The 17,898-nt window shown below is 36.9% G+C and overlaps 1 protein-coding gene across 4 annotated transcripts in view; it reads right to left on the bottom strand.

Moving 5' to 3' along the window:
- The window catches only part of KCNN2 (potassium calcium-activated channel subfamily N member 2), a 442,972-nt gene that overhangs the window by 355,040 nt on the left and 70,034 nt on the right, over nt 1-17,898 (bottom strand). For 3 of the 4 annotated variants that reach the window (XM_021084636.1, XM_021084635.1, XM_021084638.1), the window contains exon 2: nt 14,000-14,110. The exons of the other annotated variant lie outside the window; for it this stretch is intronic. The gene's annotated coding sequence lies outside the window, so the exon portion shown is untranslated. The remainder of the gene's footprint in view (nt 1-13,999; nt 14,111-17,898) is intronic. 4 annotated transcript variants of the gene reach the window in all.

The raw sequence follows: 17,898 nt of genomic DNA, 5'->3' as shown, positions 1-17,898 counted from the left end.
ATCTGGTCTGAGAGAGGTCAAGAGTTCCCACCCCAAGCCTCTGGATTATGCTGTCAAGTGACCTGGGTACTAGTGAGAAACTTCACATTTGACATTCCTCCGTGTGTGTGTGTCTGTGTGTGTCTGTATTCCTTGGGAATCTTATTGGGAGTAAGGGGAGTGGTAGTGGTCTAAGGCCGGAATTCTTTAGTCCACTGGCCACTTATTAACACTACTAAAACCTTACTCTAATTACTAACATTTAACATAATTTTAACAAGTGAGAGAAAAAGGACTGGCTTTTGTTATACACTCTATAATAGAATTACATTGCATCATTCTGCCACCATTAAAGCTGAGAACAGAGAGCCTAGCCAATAAAATCATCCTATCCACAGAATAAAACACAAATAAAATGTAAATAAAAAATAAACATTTTGGATTGTTCTTAACACAGTTTATAAGTAGCAAGCTGACATAACCAATACCTACTCCTAACAGAGACTACTGCCTGAGAAATATACCTGTGAATTGCCAAGAATGGTAATGGCTTAGTGTTTAGAAGATATACTGCTCAAATCAATCAGAAGTTTACATTTTGAGAGTATAAAGAAGTGTCTTTTAGATAAAAATATAGCCCATACCACTTTGCAACAGATCATTAAGGATAGGGGACTTGTCTTCCTTTTTATTTATTTTTTTTACCTCTTTTCTTTTGGCTATACCCATGGCATATGGAAGTTCCCAGGACAGGAATTAAATCTGAGCCACAGCTGTGACCTACACCACAGCTGCAGCAAGACCAGATCTTTAACCCACTGTACCACAGCAGGAACTCCAGGTTTGTCCTCTTAGGAGGCTCTTTTAAAGTAAAACATGGTGTTGGCACAAAGAAAAATAGGCCACTGAAACTGAAGAACTTATAATCAGACACACATGTATGTGGAAACTGTGTTAGGTGCAGCACTTATTATACTCTTGAGATTAGATTTAGATACAGATCCCCAAACTGGAAACCCAAAAGTCCATCAATGCATGAATATAAGCCAATAAATAGCTATAGAAGAGCATAATATTCAGCAATAAAAATTCATGAACAACTGATATTTGCCAACAACATACATGAATCTCAAAAATCACTATGCTAAGTGAAAGAACCCAGGCAAAAGAGCACCTAAACACATGCATTTATTATACAAATTCAATTACATAAAATTCTATAATATGCCAACTAACCCACAGTGACCTAAAGGTCAGTGGTTGCTTGATATTTAGGATGGAGCATGGGATGACCTGCAATAAGCGGGAGGAAAGATTTGGGTTAAATGTTCATTATCTTGACTGTGGTGGTGGTTTCTCAGGTGAACACGTGACTTAAAACTACGTGTCAGTTTCATTATGTACAGTTGATTGCACTCCAAATACACCTCATTTTTAAAAAATAAGACGGGTCCAGTTCAATGAGAAGGGGTTCAAAATATGACAAAAGAGATAATAATTATCCTTAGTTTGTGGACAAATGGGAATGGGTTACAAAGAGGTTTGGAAAAGCCATAGAGAGAGTAAACTGGTCAGAGAAATATTACCAGGCAACATGTAAGACCCACCTGAAGCTGGTGATGTCCAGTACAGAGTAGAACTACCCGCTCTACTCTCTCTCCAGCAGTTTTCAGCTGCTTTTGAGTAAATACCAAGAAAGAAAATAGAGCACATGTCATTTATTGTGCTTCATATAAATGGCATTTTTTTACATATTGAAGGTTTGTGGCACCGTGAGTCGAAGGAAACTATCTGGGCTGTTTTTCCAACAGTACCTGCTCACCTCATGTACCTATGTCACATTTTGCTACTTCTACCAATATTTTAAACTTTTTTTTTTACTATTATTCTATTTGTTAAGGTTATATATATAACATCAGTGACCTTTGATGTTACTACCATGATTTGCTGAAGGCTCTCAGATGCTGGTTCACACTTTGTAGCAATGAAATATTTTTAACGTGGGTACGGATGTTGTATTTTTATACTTAATGCTACTGCACACTTAATAGACTACAATCTATTTTACATGCACGGAAACCAAACCATTTGTGTGACTGGCTTTATTGCATTGTTTGCTTTATTGGGAAGGTCTGGAACCAAACCCGCACTATCTGCAAGGTGTGCCTATTGTCAGGCTCTTCATAAGTGAGGGTTTTTCAGGTGCAAAAAACAGGGAAAAGAGACTAGAGTGTTGGCAAGAGTGTTTGTATCACAGAATTAAGTTGGATAAGAAGGAATTTTTAAAGTTGAGGATTAATAGAATCAGAGCAAGTCTAAAACAGTGAGCAAAAGCACAGAGCCTAAAGCCAGACAACCTGGGTTTGTTTCTGACTTTTCCCACTTCCTTGCTTTGTAACTCTAAGCATGGTAAACTTTCTAGGCCTCAGTTTTCTTAACTTCAAAATGGGTAATAGGTCTTTCTCCACAGGATCACTAGGAACATTAAGTTGATTATTTGTATATAAAGCATTTAAAATAGTACCTGGCATATAATAAGCACTAAATAAGTGCTAACTACCATCAGTATTAGAAAAGGCCAAAATAATTATTGATGTATAATGACTTTATCAGATGTCTTCCTTAATTACAGTTTTTAAATTGGCTATATAAGCCTGTGCTTAATAAAAGTCTTGAAGGCTACATTATTCTATAGTTTATAGGATGTTTGCATTACTAAATTTAAATACATATATTTCAAACGTGTACCCACAATTTCAGGAATGTATTTCCAGTCACAGAATTTCAGGGTTTTTTTCCTGTCTTTTTTGTCTTTTTGCCTTTTCTAGGGCCGCTCCCACAGCATATGGAGGTTCCCAGGCTAGGGGTCTAGTCGGAACTGTAGCCAGCGACCTACGCCAGAGCCACCTATACCAGAGCCACAGCAACACGGGATCCAAGCCTCGTCTGTGACCTACACCACAGCTCACGGCAACGCTGGATCCTTAACCCACTGAGCAAGGCCAGGGATGGAACCCACAACCTCATGGTTCTAGTCAGATTTGTGAACCACTGAGCCACGATGGGAACTCCACAGAATTTCAGTTTTAATGGTCACATTCTGACCCTTCCTGAAGAATCAAGATTTTTCTCACAGGCAATATTATTATTTTCAGATAACTTGAATTTGATACATGTCCAAGGTGGCTACTTCCTAATTCCACTCCATTCACAGGTCATCTCAAGAGACTACTCAAGTAAGTTTCATTTCCAATGGTCATGACTATCCATATCATCACCCACATGGAAAGGATGTAGTCAGTTTAGTTAATCAATAACGTCTTGATGGGAATGATGGTAGCACTTGGTTTTAGTGTTAAAATGCAAAGATAAATCTTAACTTTTTATGACTAAGGTAAAAATAAATTCTTAATCCAGTTAAAGGATGCATTAGTTCTTAATGCCTCATGGTACAAGTACTTCTTACCTTAATTTTTGGTTCATTCTGGTCCTAATGATACTCATTAAAAACAGATTGCCTGACTATTGCTGATTCTTGGGACACTAATTTGCTCTAAATATGTTGTATTTGCAAATTGCATTAATTATGCTCTATCTCTCAGGAGCGTCATGCCCAGGTATTTTTCTGAATACTTCCATAATTATTCCTGTAAGACATAGTACAATTCACTGGAAATTAGCACTTTAACTCATTCTGAGAATGGGGAAATTACCAAAGAAATCCTTTCAAGAATCATGTGAAATGTAGACAAGATAAATAACTTTCAAATGCTTATTTTACCAAATTGAAAATTCATTATACACATATTTTTCATGATCTTATTAACACTTTTTTGAATCCTAAAACATTACTTAAAAATAGGTAACATTTCCGCCATAGCAATCTGAATCTAAATCAATGTAGCAGAAACAAAATGGTAGTTAGAACTCTCAGTGTAATATTTTCATTCTCATTCCAAAGCATTTATTCTCATCCATAACTTCTGAGCTTTAACTTTCTGGTTTTAATATCTTTTTTATATTTAAGAAGTGCATAAACTGAAAAATTGGGAATTAGCTCCACATGAGTAACAACAATATACTTTATCTGTCACCATCTTAACACTCTGAGAACAAGAACAGTTAATTTCCTCATTTTTATCGGTAAAGATACAGCATTAATACTGCATGAACACAGAGTTGCATTTTCATTTCCTATTTTAATTGATAAATGTGATAAAAATAAAAATAAAGTATATTCCTTGTAGTACCAGGCAGAAATTCCGTTTTTTCTAGACAGTCTCACTAATTCTAATGCTAAACACCAGATAAAGCATTGAAAATACATCTTTTCTCCTGACTTCAAACTCTATCATCTGTGTCCACAGCAGTTGAGAGTGTGACTCTAGGACAGCTTTACCGCCAGTTTAGAAATTTTAAAATTCCAATAAGCATTTTAGCTTATTTATATATCATCAGATGCTCAGTTTGATGGGGCTGTTCATTGAACTGACTTTTCTTTTTTGTCCCTGACATCTCTCTTCTTATGTGGTCTTTGTTGCAACTGCGAGTATCATGCATAGCAAGAGCAGATCCTCAACTCCAAAACTATAGCTGATTTTCCTGATACTTTTCGTTACAACCCCTTCACTACCTACGCCACAAAACATAACAGGAGGAAAGGGAATCAGAGGAGCCCAATGGTATAAGGAAACCATATTGGATTAAAGTAGGGGAGAGGGAGTTACCTGAGTTTTGTCCCTCATCTATTGCCATTTAATCTTTAACTTAGTTTCCAGAATTTACAAAATGAATGTCAGGATTAATTCTGAGGTCCCTGAAGCTTTGTGATTTCTACAGCCATAAAGAGAGAATCCCTTCCAAAAAAATAATAATCTTTTTTTTTCCTCAACTCAAGTAGAAATTTTATCTATTTTACACCTGAAAGTTTCTCATCAATATTTGGGTTTAGAAAATAACGAGGATGACTAACTTTTTGCAACAGATTAAGACATAGGAATCAATAAAAACATCTTTGGTTTTATTTCTTAACAACCATTGATAGGTACAAACAAAAATTAAATTCTAGCTCTTTTTTATTTTCTTTTTAAGGCCATACCCATGGCAAAAAGAAGTTCCCATGCTAGGGGTTGAATCAGAGCTGCAGCTGCCAGCCTATACCACAGCCACAGCAATGCCAGATCCTAGCTGCAACTGTGACCTACACTGCAGCTCATGGCAATGCCAGATCCATAACCCACTGAGCAAGGGCAGGGAGCAAACACACGTCTTCAAGGATACTAGTTGGGTTCATTACCACTGAGCCACAATGGGAAGTTCTTTCAACTCTAATTCTAAAATGTTCATAAGCCAATGTCAATTCATGAAGTTTGAGTTATCTCTGTGATTTTGTTCTCACTTGAGTCAATTTTCTTGTTGTTATCAAATTAGAAAGTTACATTATTATCAAAGTTGGAATTTCTACCTAAATTTTAAATGGTAAAATGCTAAGTCCATTTATATAAATGGTGGCAAATATTTGAATCACACAGCATCTTGTAGGGGTTGATCATTCCATGTCTAGACACGACTTTTATAGTGACGTTTTTCTGAGGCCAATAAAACAAAGCACACATGGGTATAGGGTATGAAAGCAATGCACTAACATGCTCAGTGAGTGCACAAAGGGTCTAAGGCAAGCACATACCTCACTAAGCTAGCAACTAGTAGGTGGCCTTGTCAGCGCAGGCATTCCAGGTCTAGCTTCAACCAAAAGGTTGAGTGGCTGTAGTTTGGTTTCTTGTTAATAAGCCTCATCATAAAAGCCAACAAATCTCCAAATTTTAGTTTCAGAATCTCTTTGCTATTTTAAAAATGATTCAGAGTCCCAAGCAAGCCTTTGTCCATATGGGTTATGTCTCTTATTTACTACGTAGGAAATTAAAACTTTTAAATATGCATTTATTAACTTAAACATAACAATGAGAAAACTAGTTTATGTAAAGACAAATAACATATGAAAAATAAGTGTTTTATAAAACAAAAAAAAATGTTACCAAGAATAGTGGCATTGTTTCATAGCTTTTATGAATCTCTTTAATGTCTGGTTTAGTAGAAAACAACTGTATTTTCCTATATGTTTCTGTATTCAACCTGCTGAAATCTGCTGAAATAACATCATTTTGGTTGAAGCATGTGAAAAAAAAATCTGCTATCAGCTAAGAGTATGGTTGGAAAATAGGAGTATTTTAATTGCCTTTTCATTTAATTGTGGATATTCTACATGACCAACTAAGTGAACTAAGCTAAGACAAAGTAAACATCATATTATTAGATTAAAAAAGCATCTAGTTGATCAGTATGTGGAACTTCTGATTTAAAAAAAATAAATGTACAAGTATACATGTGAATGTATAGATTTGGCTGTATAAGCATAGGGGAATGTTCATGAAAAGTAAATACTATAGTATTTAATCCCTCTCATATGTATAATATATTACTGAATAGTATACATAAACCATATTTATTACGTTATTGTTAAAATATCTATCAACTTCTATAAAAAGCTCTGGATGTGTGTGGTCCTCCCAAAAATGACATGAATTGTGGGTTATTTTTCACTTTCTTATGGTCTGTGCATGTGTGCATTTTCCTTTGTTTTTCAAATTTTAAAAGGGTAGGAGTTGGAGAGGAAGCCAGGCAAGTTTAGACTTCTGTGTAACACATAACATCAGAAGACAATGGAAAATTTACAGAGTCCTCAGTAAAAAGAGTTTTACTCCAAATTTCATATCTATCAAATCATTTATTAAAGTGTGAAAACAGCACAAAATTCTCAGAGAAACAAAGGACACAGAAAAAATACCACATACATGTCCTCACGAAAAGTATTTTAAGATAAATTCCAGCCAAATAAGACAGAAAATTCCAAGTTAGGAAGTTAAGAATAGGGAGCCTGTCATGTTAAAGACTAATTATTAAATATGCAGTATCTCCCATAGGATGCTGTACATTTCAAGTAACAGTATAGCAGCCCACTTCCTTGAGCTAAGCATATACAACAAACATGGGGGCAGGCAGAACTTCTGATGTACAACCTATGATATTTATTTCCTTTGCTTTGGGAAATTTCTTGAGCAGTAGTGAAAGTGTCATAAACTGTGTCCAGAAATCAAATAAAAACTCTTCCAACAAATGGAAGTTCACAGAGAAATATGTCGTAACAAAGCTGAAAATTGGTTGCTTCTGACCTATGTTTCTCCTCCTGCTGATGTTTTGGCCCCATCTTTGTAGCGCTTCTCCCCTTTCTCTACCTTTCCCACCCTTCCAGATGCCTGGGTCCTAGGCCCAGGGAATCTGTTCCCCAGTTATAGAGTGGAATCCAGACGTTATATTTCTGAAGGTTTCTTATTCAGGTTTGAGATAATCAATGCTCCACAGGGAGGGAGAATGGATGAAGAGGTCAAGTTAAGGATAGCATTGTTGTCTATCCATCTAAAAACATGTATCTCAACTTCTAACTCCAAGGGAAACAGAAATTGGGATTCCACATTTGGTTACTAAATCTATGCTCTCCACACAATTAAAAGAGAAATTTTATGTTATTACTTGATAAAAAATGTACAGATAGAATGTAAATTATAGACAAACATATAAAATATACAACATATTATATATGATACAATATATAAAATTGACTACCTCAGGGTACCAAGAACTGTGCTAGATACTAGATATACAATAGTGAATAAAACGGATGTGTATCCTGCCCTTTTACTACGATTCTTTGTCATAATTTGCCATAGATAAGGCAGTTGCATAAAGACAACAGATATACTTAGAAAATAGTCTCTTGAGATAAAGGGTACATTAACAAAATTTTTTGACAAAAAAACAACAAGGGAATATATGCTGGATTCGCTGTCAATCTGTTTTCTAATAATAAGCTTTAAACTTTCAATAGTCTGTCTGAAATTTTTTATACATGTTGAAAAATATTTTGAAACAAACTGAAGTAAATATTAATATAGTGAAAAAATTAACTAAAGTAAATTGGAAGGATTATTGTAAATTTTGACCCTCTATGGTAAACAACCAAGACAGAGGCAATAAGTTGGTTTATTTTCTTAGAACTCTGCTCCTTGGAAGATTATATTTAACTTAGTTCTATTTAAAATATTCTTGGACTTCCCATGTGGCTCGCAGCACAGCTCCTCAGCATTGCTTCTACAGTGGCTGTGGCTTGACCCCTGGCTCGGGAAATTCCATATGCCACAGTGTGGCCAAAAATCAATCAATCAATCAATCAATAAAAATATTCTTTAATGTTTCCACATACCCTTTATAGCAATTGATTTAAACACAGCAAACTGAAATGTATCCTCATTATAACTACTCATCCTATTATTTTCCCCCAAGTTTTTCTAAATGTTTTCATTTTCCAGACATGCAATATCACTATCCAAGTTGTTCAATTATTTTAATATTTTCTCATAAATCATACTGTCAGCTCCTTATCATTCTTATTATCCTTTTCTAATTCCATTTAGATTTCTAGAGTTAATGAGGAGATGAAAACTTTATGGTACTTAACATGATGCATCTCTCCAAGACTTAGACAAGAAATATTACCACCCCCTTTGAAGTCATATCATTTTTACACATGAAACAAGCTATTATATTCAGGCTTCATGAAGCTATGCAAAAGATTTACTATTTAATCTACTCTAAGGTCCTTTTCATCAACTTTCTCATCTAGGATAATATCTGTGTGATTGGTTTGTTTCAAGCCAGAACAAGTTAAAATTGTATACTCAGTGTCTACGTTCTTCTCTGTGGTGTGTGCCTGAAGCGACTGAGGGAAGAACAAAGAAATAAGGACATGGATATTATGGACCCTTTACTGAAGCAGAAAGGCCACAGAATTTTAAAAAATACTTTTGACATATATTAACTTGCTTGAGATGGGTTCAATATCACTTTAAAAACTGAGGTATATTACAGTGTACTTTGAAGATATTTTTATCTCTATTACGTAAATTAAATGGGATGGACACCACATAACATCAATTAAAGTATTGATCGTTCTTTATGAGTGTGGAACCATTTGGAATAAAGATTAAAGAAGTAGTTTCTATCTACAAGGAAAAACAGGAAAGAGAAGGCAGCATGGTGGTGAAATATGGGCTAGGGCTCAGACTCTTTCCGTCAAATGTGGCTTTTATGATTTTACTGGTGTGACTCTTCAACATTAAAAGTTATTGAATCTTGGTAACCTTGGTAAACTGAAGTGTCCTCCAGAGGCTTAGAAAACCATATAGCTGATTTTAATGCCTGCCATTTACTAAAGCTTACTTAAGGCTAGACTTACTATAATTAAGTGATTTACGTAACTCATCTTATTTAGTCATAACCTTCCTTATGAAGAAAAGAAGGCTCAGAGAGGTTAAGTCATACAGTTAAAAAAGAAAAGGGAGAGACTTGTGATTGGAAAATAGTTTTATTTCTAATCCCATGCTATTTCTTTTTGTTTCTAATTATGTTTGTTTTAATCAATGACAGATAAAGAGTTCTAAGTACTAAATTGTTCTAAAGGGCTTATTATAAAAACTATTAGTCTTTATACATCTACCTTCTACCATTTCCAGCTCCCCACAGTTAATTGCCTATAAGTTTGAGCTGTTTCTTTTGGTATTTACCTCCACATCACTAAGCACTACCTACTTCCAGTGTACCACTTGAATGGGGAGTGGGGAGGGAGAGGCAAGGGGTTCAGAGATTAACTGTTGGCTCTACAATGAAAGATGAGAATCAAGCACTCTTTCACCATTGCTATTATGTTCACCACTTTCATAATTTCCTCCCCTTCCATCTCCTCCCTCAAGAGAAATACACTATATTCACTGTGGACCTTATTAAGCTGATTTAATATTTATAGCTAGGTAGCAATTTGATTTCTTTTATTGCACAACTTGTTTTCTTCAGATTTAATAAATCTTCTAGTTTCCTAGGTGTTTAACATGAATGCGCTTCCACATTCCTTTCCCAGTTCTCTAAATCTTTCAATGTATCTAAAGATACCAGGTGTTTTTTGTTTCTTTATTGCAGACATTTCTCCCAGACCTCTCTGATCTGTTTTATTCTAGGATGCCTGCCCTCTATGCTGGCCAACAGAACCCACAGGATGTGAGAAGATATTTGCAATTAAAGCAACTGACAAGGGATTAATTTCCAAAATACATAAACATCTCATGCAGCTCAATGTCAAAAAAACAACTCAATAAAAAATGAGCAGAAGATCTAGACATTTCTCCAAAGAAGCATACAGATGGCTAAAAAAACACCTGAAAAGATGCTAAACATCAGTAATATTACAGAAATCCAAATCAAATCTACAATGAATTATCATCTCAAACTGGTGAGAATGGCCATCATCAAAAAGTCTACAGACAATAAATGCCAAAGAGGGTGCAGAGCAAAGGGACCCTTCTTACACTGTTGGTGGTAAAGTAAGCTGGTGCAACCACTATGGAGGACAGTACGAGGGTGCCTTGAAAAACTAAATATATAACTACCATATGATCCAACAATCTCACTCCTGGGCATTTATCCAGACAAAATTCTTATTTGAAAATATATATGCACCCCAATGTTAACTGAAGCAATATTTACGATAGCCAAGACACATAAGCAACCTAAATGACCACTGACAGGTGAATGGATAAAAAAGAAGTAGTGCCTATACACAGTGGAATGTTATTCATCCATAAAGAGAAAGAAGTAACACCATTTGCCCCAAAATTGATGGACCTAGAGATTATCATACTAAGTGATGCAAGTCAGATAAAAACAAGTTTCCTATCACTTACATGTGGACTCTAAAAAATTATACAAATGAACTTATTTCCAAAACAGAAAGAGACTAACAGACACAAGAAACAAATTTATGGTACCAAAGTGGAAAGGTGGGATGGGGGGAAGGAATGGACTTGGGGATTGGGATGGGCATATGCACACTATTGTACATGGAATGATGGTCAACAGGGATCACTATATAGCACAGGGAAATCTACCCAATATTCTGCGAAAAAGAATGAATATGTGTATATGTATACCTGAATTACTCTGTTTTATAACAGAAATTATAGCATTTGAATCAACTTCAGTTATAATACTTCAGTAAAACTTTGAAAAATGAATAAAAAATTAAAATAAAATATTCCTGATATTATTGCCTCTCCTCTCCATCTCTATCTTATACCTTCAAAAATCCTTCTATATTTATTTTGCTGGGGTTTTAGGGGATACTTTGGGAAGTATATTCACGTATGTTAGATAAATGGGTACATGGCCTATCTTTAACCAGAAATCCCAAATTCCTTGCTTTTTCCACTATTCCAGGGTAAAGAAACATTGAATAGTATACTTTACTATTTCACATTTCCTTCTTTTTGGCTTTCCTTCTATTCAGCAAGAGACAATCGTTGCTTTGAGGAAGATTAGGATTACCATGGCTAGAGTGCAAGAGTAAAGTACTGCAAAATAGACTTTTGAAACCCTGATTTCAGGTGGAAGAAACAGCTGAAAAGTTAAGCTTTCAACTACAAGAGCCATATGTGTAAGAGACAAGAAAGCTTTCTAGATTCAAATTTTTCCCAATAAATAAAAGAACCAAAGCTAAGAGCATATGGTTTTGACTGTTAAACCCCATAGGGTATGAAATTCCTGCTGTATAAGATTATAATAAGAATTGCCTCCCAGCATAGGGTACCTAGCCTGGAGAAAGAGGAGAAAAGAGGAAACCTCAGCCCTGAGCCTCTCCCAGTACTGGGTGGAAAGAGAGGCTGGAAAAGAGCATCTCAAGAGGAAGTTGGAAATCACGTGGCTCCTCTGCCGCATGGAAAGATGAGAAAAGACCTTCCCATGGATTACATCCAGCTGATATGGAGCAGGGGCAATAAAGTGGTAAAATTAGGCAGGCATGATTCTCAAATGGAGCCAAAATGAACAAATTAGAGAAACTGCTTCTGTATCATGACCAACAGGAAATATATTGTCTACCTTCTTGTGAAATGATAAAAAAAATATGCATCTTTAACCATCAGGAAAATAGCAATAGACTTCTCACAGGGTAAAGATGCATAAAGGAAGATAGGCATTGATAACCCAAAGAAATATGGTATTACGGTTAATCATTTTTTCTATCACTAAGGTCTTTATTTGTTTATAATCTGATGCCCATATAGAGATCTGAGTTTCTTTGAGATAACTCTATGGCAGATTTCAGAGATGACAAAGTGACACCAGAGAGGTCACCAGGAGAATGAAGCCTTCTAAGGGCCCCAGGGGAAGGTATGGAACTCATGCCTCCAAAACCAAGAGTCACAGAGAGGTAAGCAGCATAGCATTTGCTTTGCTGGATTTCTCTGGGTGAGTGGAGTAGGGTGTGGGGATGCAGATGGCAGCCAGATAACACAAAGAGTTGAGTTCTCCCCACCTTTTATTCCATAAACAAGTAACTACAAGCAACTTGGATAATTACAACCAAAATAGCAAATCAAATCTCGTCAATGCCTCTGCAAAGTAAAATACCTATTCCTACTATGATTATAATGTACAAGAGGCTCATTTGAAAAGCAAAATGGCAAATAAATCATACGGTACAAAAAGAACCATAAAAATAAAATACCCTGAACTGTATTAGTCTATTCTCAAGGTTATGTTATATTTCTAGTGGCTCTAAAATAATGACAGAAGACTCTATGCCAGAAATTTAAAAAAAAAAGTCTAACTGGAATCACAAATTATGATAAATAGGAGGCTCAGGAAATTATCAAACTCCAAATAATGCCTAAATGAGAAAGAAATTCATCAATTATGTTTCTTAAATTTAGGCAAAGGCAGTAAAAGCACAAAATTTCCTTTTTTAGTTTCTCTGGTTTTAAAAAATCCTAATCAATACTGGACACCAAGGGAAAAGAATCTTGATTTCCTGCTTAGATCAGGGTGTGTAAAAGGTCCCTTTCAATAGATCATCAGTGTTCATGTATCTTTTAGAATAGTTTGATCACAAGTAAACTAAGTATGACCTTCTACAGTTCTGGTCAATTCTTTTTTTTTTTTTTTTTTTTTTTTTTTTGTCTTTTTGTCTGTTGTTGTTGTTGCTGCTGCTATTTCTTGGGCGCTCCGCGGCATATGGAGGTTCCCAGGCTAGGGGCCGAATTGGAGCCGTAGCCACCGGCCTACGCCAGAGGCACAGCAACGCAGGATCCGAGCCGCGTCTGCAACCTACACCACAGCTCACGGCAACGCCGGATTGTTAACCCACTGAGCAAGGGCAGGGACCGAACCCGCAACCTCATGGTTCCTAGTCGGATTCGTCAACCACTGCGCCACGACGGGAACTCCTGGTCAATTCTTTTTTTTCTTTTTAGGGCCACACTCTCAGCATATGGAGGTTCCCAGGCTAGGGGTCGAATTGGAGCTGTAGCCACTGGCCTATGCAACAGCCACAGCAATGCATAGATCCGAGCCATGTCTGTGACCTACACCACAGCTCACGACAATGCCAGAACCTTAACCCACTGAGCGAGGGCAGGGATTGAACCCACGTCCTCATGGAAACTAGCCAGGTTCCTTAACCCCTGAGCCATGATGGGAACTCCTGTTCTGATCAATTCTTACATGTGTTTGTGAATTTCTTTAGCAAGCCATTTCTCTTGCCTAAATTATAAATTAAGATATTAAACGAGAACTTACCAGAGTTCTCATCATGCCTCAGCTGGTTGAGAACCGGACAAGTATCCATGAGGATATGGGTTCCATCCCCAGATTTGTACTGTATGTCAAGGATCCGGAGTTACCATAAACTGCAACGTAGGTCACAGATGTGGCATGGATCTGGCCTTGCTGTGGCTATGGCATAGGCCTGTAGCTACAGCTCCTATCTGACCCCTAGCCTGGGAACTTCCATAGGCCACATGTGCAGCACTAAGAAGAAAAGCAAAAAAACAAACCAAAAAACAAACAAAAAAAACCTTACCTAAGACTAATTTTCATGGTGATGAATGTGATGCTTTGCTGTTTATCAGTGTGCTTTATTTATGGTCCTTCAGTCATTTCAATCTATGCCGCCAGACTCCATCAAGAGACTCTGAAATAATAAATAAACAGAAGAGTCTATGCTTCTCTAAAAACAAAGATATCAGATGTTCAGAATTAGAGTGAGGCATTCTCATCCATAACTAGTTCTTTATTTCTATAGAGAGAAAAATAAAGTATATTAAACAGGATTTGAATATGTCATTGTAAGAATCCTGCTTGGGAAACAATGTAGGTTTTTCCATTTATTGCTGGATGTTCACAATCTTATTTTGACTCAGAAAAATTAAGGTCACTCCTTTGTCATAGTGTGAAGTGTTTCCCAGACTAAAGCCAAACTCTGACCTACTCAAAGCAACTGGAGTCGTCATACCAAAGCATGGAGCCTCTCTGAATGACCGTTGTACATGGACTTATATGACAATCTGTGCCTCAATAGATATACAGTGTTGGTCTCTAGTGCAGGGCATTGAGGTTCTCTGCATTTATACCTGGTTGTATGTGTATAACAAGTATACATTGGTTAATATCCCTGCATGGATTGTGTTAGCTCTGGGACTTGAAAGACAAATACAGTAAAGTCTATGGCTTTCTTATACAGTGGATAGAGATGAAGAGAAGCCAAGTTAGATAAGGGGATCCAGGTGGACCACAGGCATAGACACAGACTAAATCTACATCCAACTCACAAGTCACAGGTGGCAGTAAATCTGAAAGCTGAGAGGGCAAAACTGTGTGTCATAGAGTCAAAAAAGCAGAATTATAGGATGTTAATCCAGCAGAACTGAGCAGGGGACAGAAATGTTGGTAGACAAGAAAGAGAAAGCTCGATCCTGTTGGAGAAGTTCAAACAGGAAGATAGAATGCTTCTATTTTTCTCCCGTCATCCTCAATTTCCTGGATGAATCAAATAACAGCATGAGACCACATTTTCTCATCCTGCTTAAGTTCTGCTAGTGCCTAAGAAGCCAGGAAAGAAAGCTAAGGAAGATACACCACTCCATTCTTAGATCTACTATAGATGTGAGTACATCTGGTAAGTGAGGGAACTTGTGGCATCACCTTTGTTGGGTTTCAACCAGAGGAAGAAAAACGGGTGGATAGTGAGAGGCAAAAGGGTCTAGCTGTGCTGGATATCTTACAGGGCACTCATCTTCTCTCCATCTTTCTCCAACCTCTGTTATGATCTGACATGTATGGACTAGATCAACGGGCACTTTCACTCTGGATTCCAGTTGGCTTGGTTAATGGAAAGCCACAGCAGAGGTTAGGAAGGAACAAAGAAAGTCAGATTAGCATATTTGTTTGCCTTGCTCACTCCTCTGACTCACAATCAAAGGTCCTTGTTACTCTTTCCAGCAACTGCTTCTTCATCTCCTTCCTTTGGATCTAGTGGGGGTAACTGCACTGCTGCTATTAGCCCCAGACACCAAAATCATGCCTTTGTAGATGTGCCTTTATTAAATCCTCCTTGAATTATCTTACTTTTAACATGCCGGCTGTTTTCAGTCATCGCCCTCCCTCATATAAGGAGCAAAGCACAATCAAAGACACTTTTTATTTATTTAACTAGAAAATTGCATAGTTTTACTTTACCTAGGGAGGGAAATCAAGTATTACGCTGAACCTGGAGTAAGCTTGGGGGAATTAATGAACATAAGAAAGCTCAAATAAGATTTAGATTTACTAGAATTGCCTTTGAGCTTGTTTTTCCATTTTGATTTTCTGTTTTTTAAATATTGACAGAAAGTAATTTCTTAGTAAGAATTCCAGATTGGTTTAGTGTTAAGGATCCCTTTGAGGGAAAGCAGGCAGACTCTAAACAAAGCAGCAAGGCCTAAACGTGACACGAATCCCCAAGAGAATAAGATCCAAATAGAATCACTGTTAGGAGTTAAATTGTGTCTCTCAAAAGAAATGTTAACCCACTGACCAGGGTCAGGGATCAAACCCATATTCTCATGGATACTAGTCAGGTTTGTTACTGTTGATCCACGATGGGAACTCTCAGCATGACTTTTAAAGCTGTTTATTGTTGTTCGTCTTTAACTTTGAGCCTAATCTCTATGATGAAAGTATAAAAAGTTGAGTTGGGCTTTTTAAAATAACAAATCCCCAAGTTTAACATGTTCTGATATGACATTTCTCCAATCTATATAGAGTAGGCCTCCATTTTTGAGTCCTATCCTCTCTTCAGAAGGACCTGAGGCCACTAGGCTTTTCCTGGGATTTGAATGTTTGTGAGCATAGTTCCTTTACTTCTGCCTTACAGGCTTATGTTTCAGCTTCCTTCAGTCTGCTAGTTTAACATCTGGCCATCTACTTTGTAGCTTCCAAAATGTTTTGATGCCTCATGTCTGCTATTCTCTTCTCTCTCGCCTTCTTAGTCCTCAGGGATTTATGCCTATTTTTCTGTTTATATATTTTTATTTTAAATAGGTTTTAAAAGAAAACAACATGTATATAGGGCATTCACCTTCAGTTGCAGAGGGTATGCTCTTCAGGAGGGTTCCCTGAGAGGGGTTGAATAAAGGGTTGAAATCCAGCCTAAGCTTGGCTCACAATGTCTTGAACCTGGTTAGCCCAGAGGAAGGCGGCTTCTCTCTCATTCACAAAGGTCTTATTCTGTTGGTAGCCCTGGGTGTTTTGTTACTGCTGTTTTTAAGTAGTGATGTGTATCTGACATATAGTTCTGCTTTATTTTTTTAATTCTATAGTAAATTGTAAGTGCTTTTTACTGGGCTATGTTTCTCAGTTTTTTTTTTTTTTGATAAATAACTGTGTGTATTCCCTTTGAATATAGTAATAAATGTTTTATTTCTAAATCTTTTTGACTAGTTGCCATTGTAGCTACCTAGCACATAACTGGTATTCAAGTAGCCTTGTTAATGCTCATTTGCCTTTGGCCTCATTGACCCCTATGCCAACCATATTCAGTAGATTCAGGCATGAATTAATTACTTCAGCATTCTGAGTGCTAAATTCTTTTTCCATAAACAGTGACTCACAGAGAATAAACCTGAATATAAGATACTTTGAAATGCATATTTTAATTGAAGTAATGTCCAAAAGGAAATATGCCTTGCAAAGTCAAATTAATTATGACTTCGTTAAATTTTCAGGAAGTTAATTGCCTAAGAAAACAACAGAAACTAAGTCCACTTTGAGGGGTGCTGGTTGTCCCTTTCATGTTCTACCTAATTACACTATTCCTCACCATTTTTCATTTCTTAACTTTTATGTTGGCTGAAGGAGAAGGGAGTTAGGAGTAACTTGAACTGATAATAAGTATCAGCAGCATTTTCTACTGTGGCCTTTAAAGGAATTCTTGGTAGAATGATGACTATTGAAACAGAATGAGGAGTTCCTATTGTGGCTCAGTGGGTTAAGAACCAGACTAGTATCACAGAGGATGTGGGTTCAAGCCCTGGCCTTGCTCAGTGGGTTAAGGATCTGGTGTTGCCACAGCTGCAGTGTAGGTTGCAGATGTGGCTCAGGTTTGGCGTTGCTGTTGCTGTGGCTGTGACATAGGTTAGTAGCTGCAGCTCTGATTTGACCCCTAGCCTGGGAACTTGCATATGCCACAGGTGCCACAGGTGCAGCCCTAAACAGGAAAAAAAAAGAAAGCAAAAAAAGAAAAGAAGCAGAATGAAAGACAGCGAGTTTTGAGTTTAGCGCAATGAAGTAGCTCTCAAGCTTATTACAACTACTCTGTAATGCTTTTTCATTACTTGTATCTAATTTTAACCTTTACCATGAATTGCGGAGAGGCAGCTGTAATGTAGCAACCTATAGGTCTTCTCTTTTAACTCCAGAATAGAGGCATTTGTCTTCAAAATA

Source organism: Sus scrofa, chromosome 2, assembly GCF_000003025.6.
Source record: "Sus scrofa isolate TJ Tabasco breed Duroc chromosome 2, Sscrofa11.1, whole genome shotgun sequence".
In the NCBI taxonomy this organism is placed as follows: domain Eukaryota; kingdom Metazoa; phylum Chordata; class Mammalia; order Artiodactyla; family Suidae; genus Sus; species Sus scrofa.
This window is presented reverse-complemented; position numbering and strand designations above follow the sequence as displayed.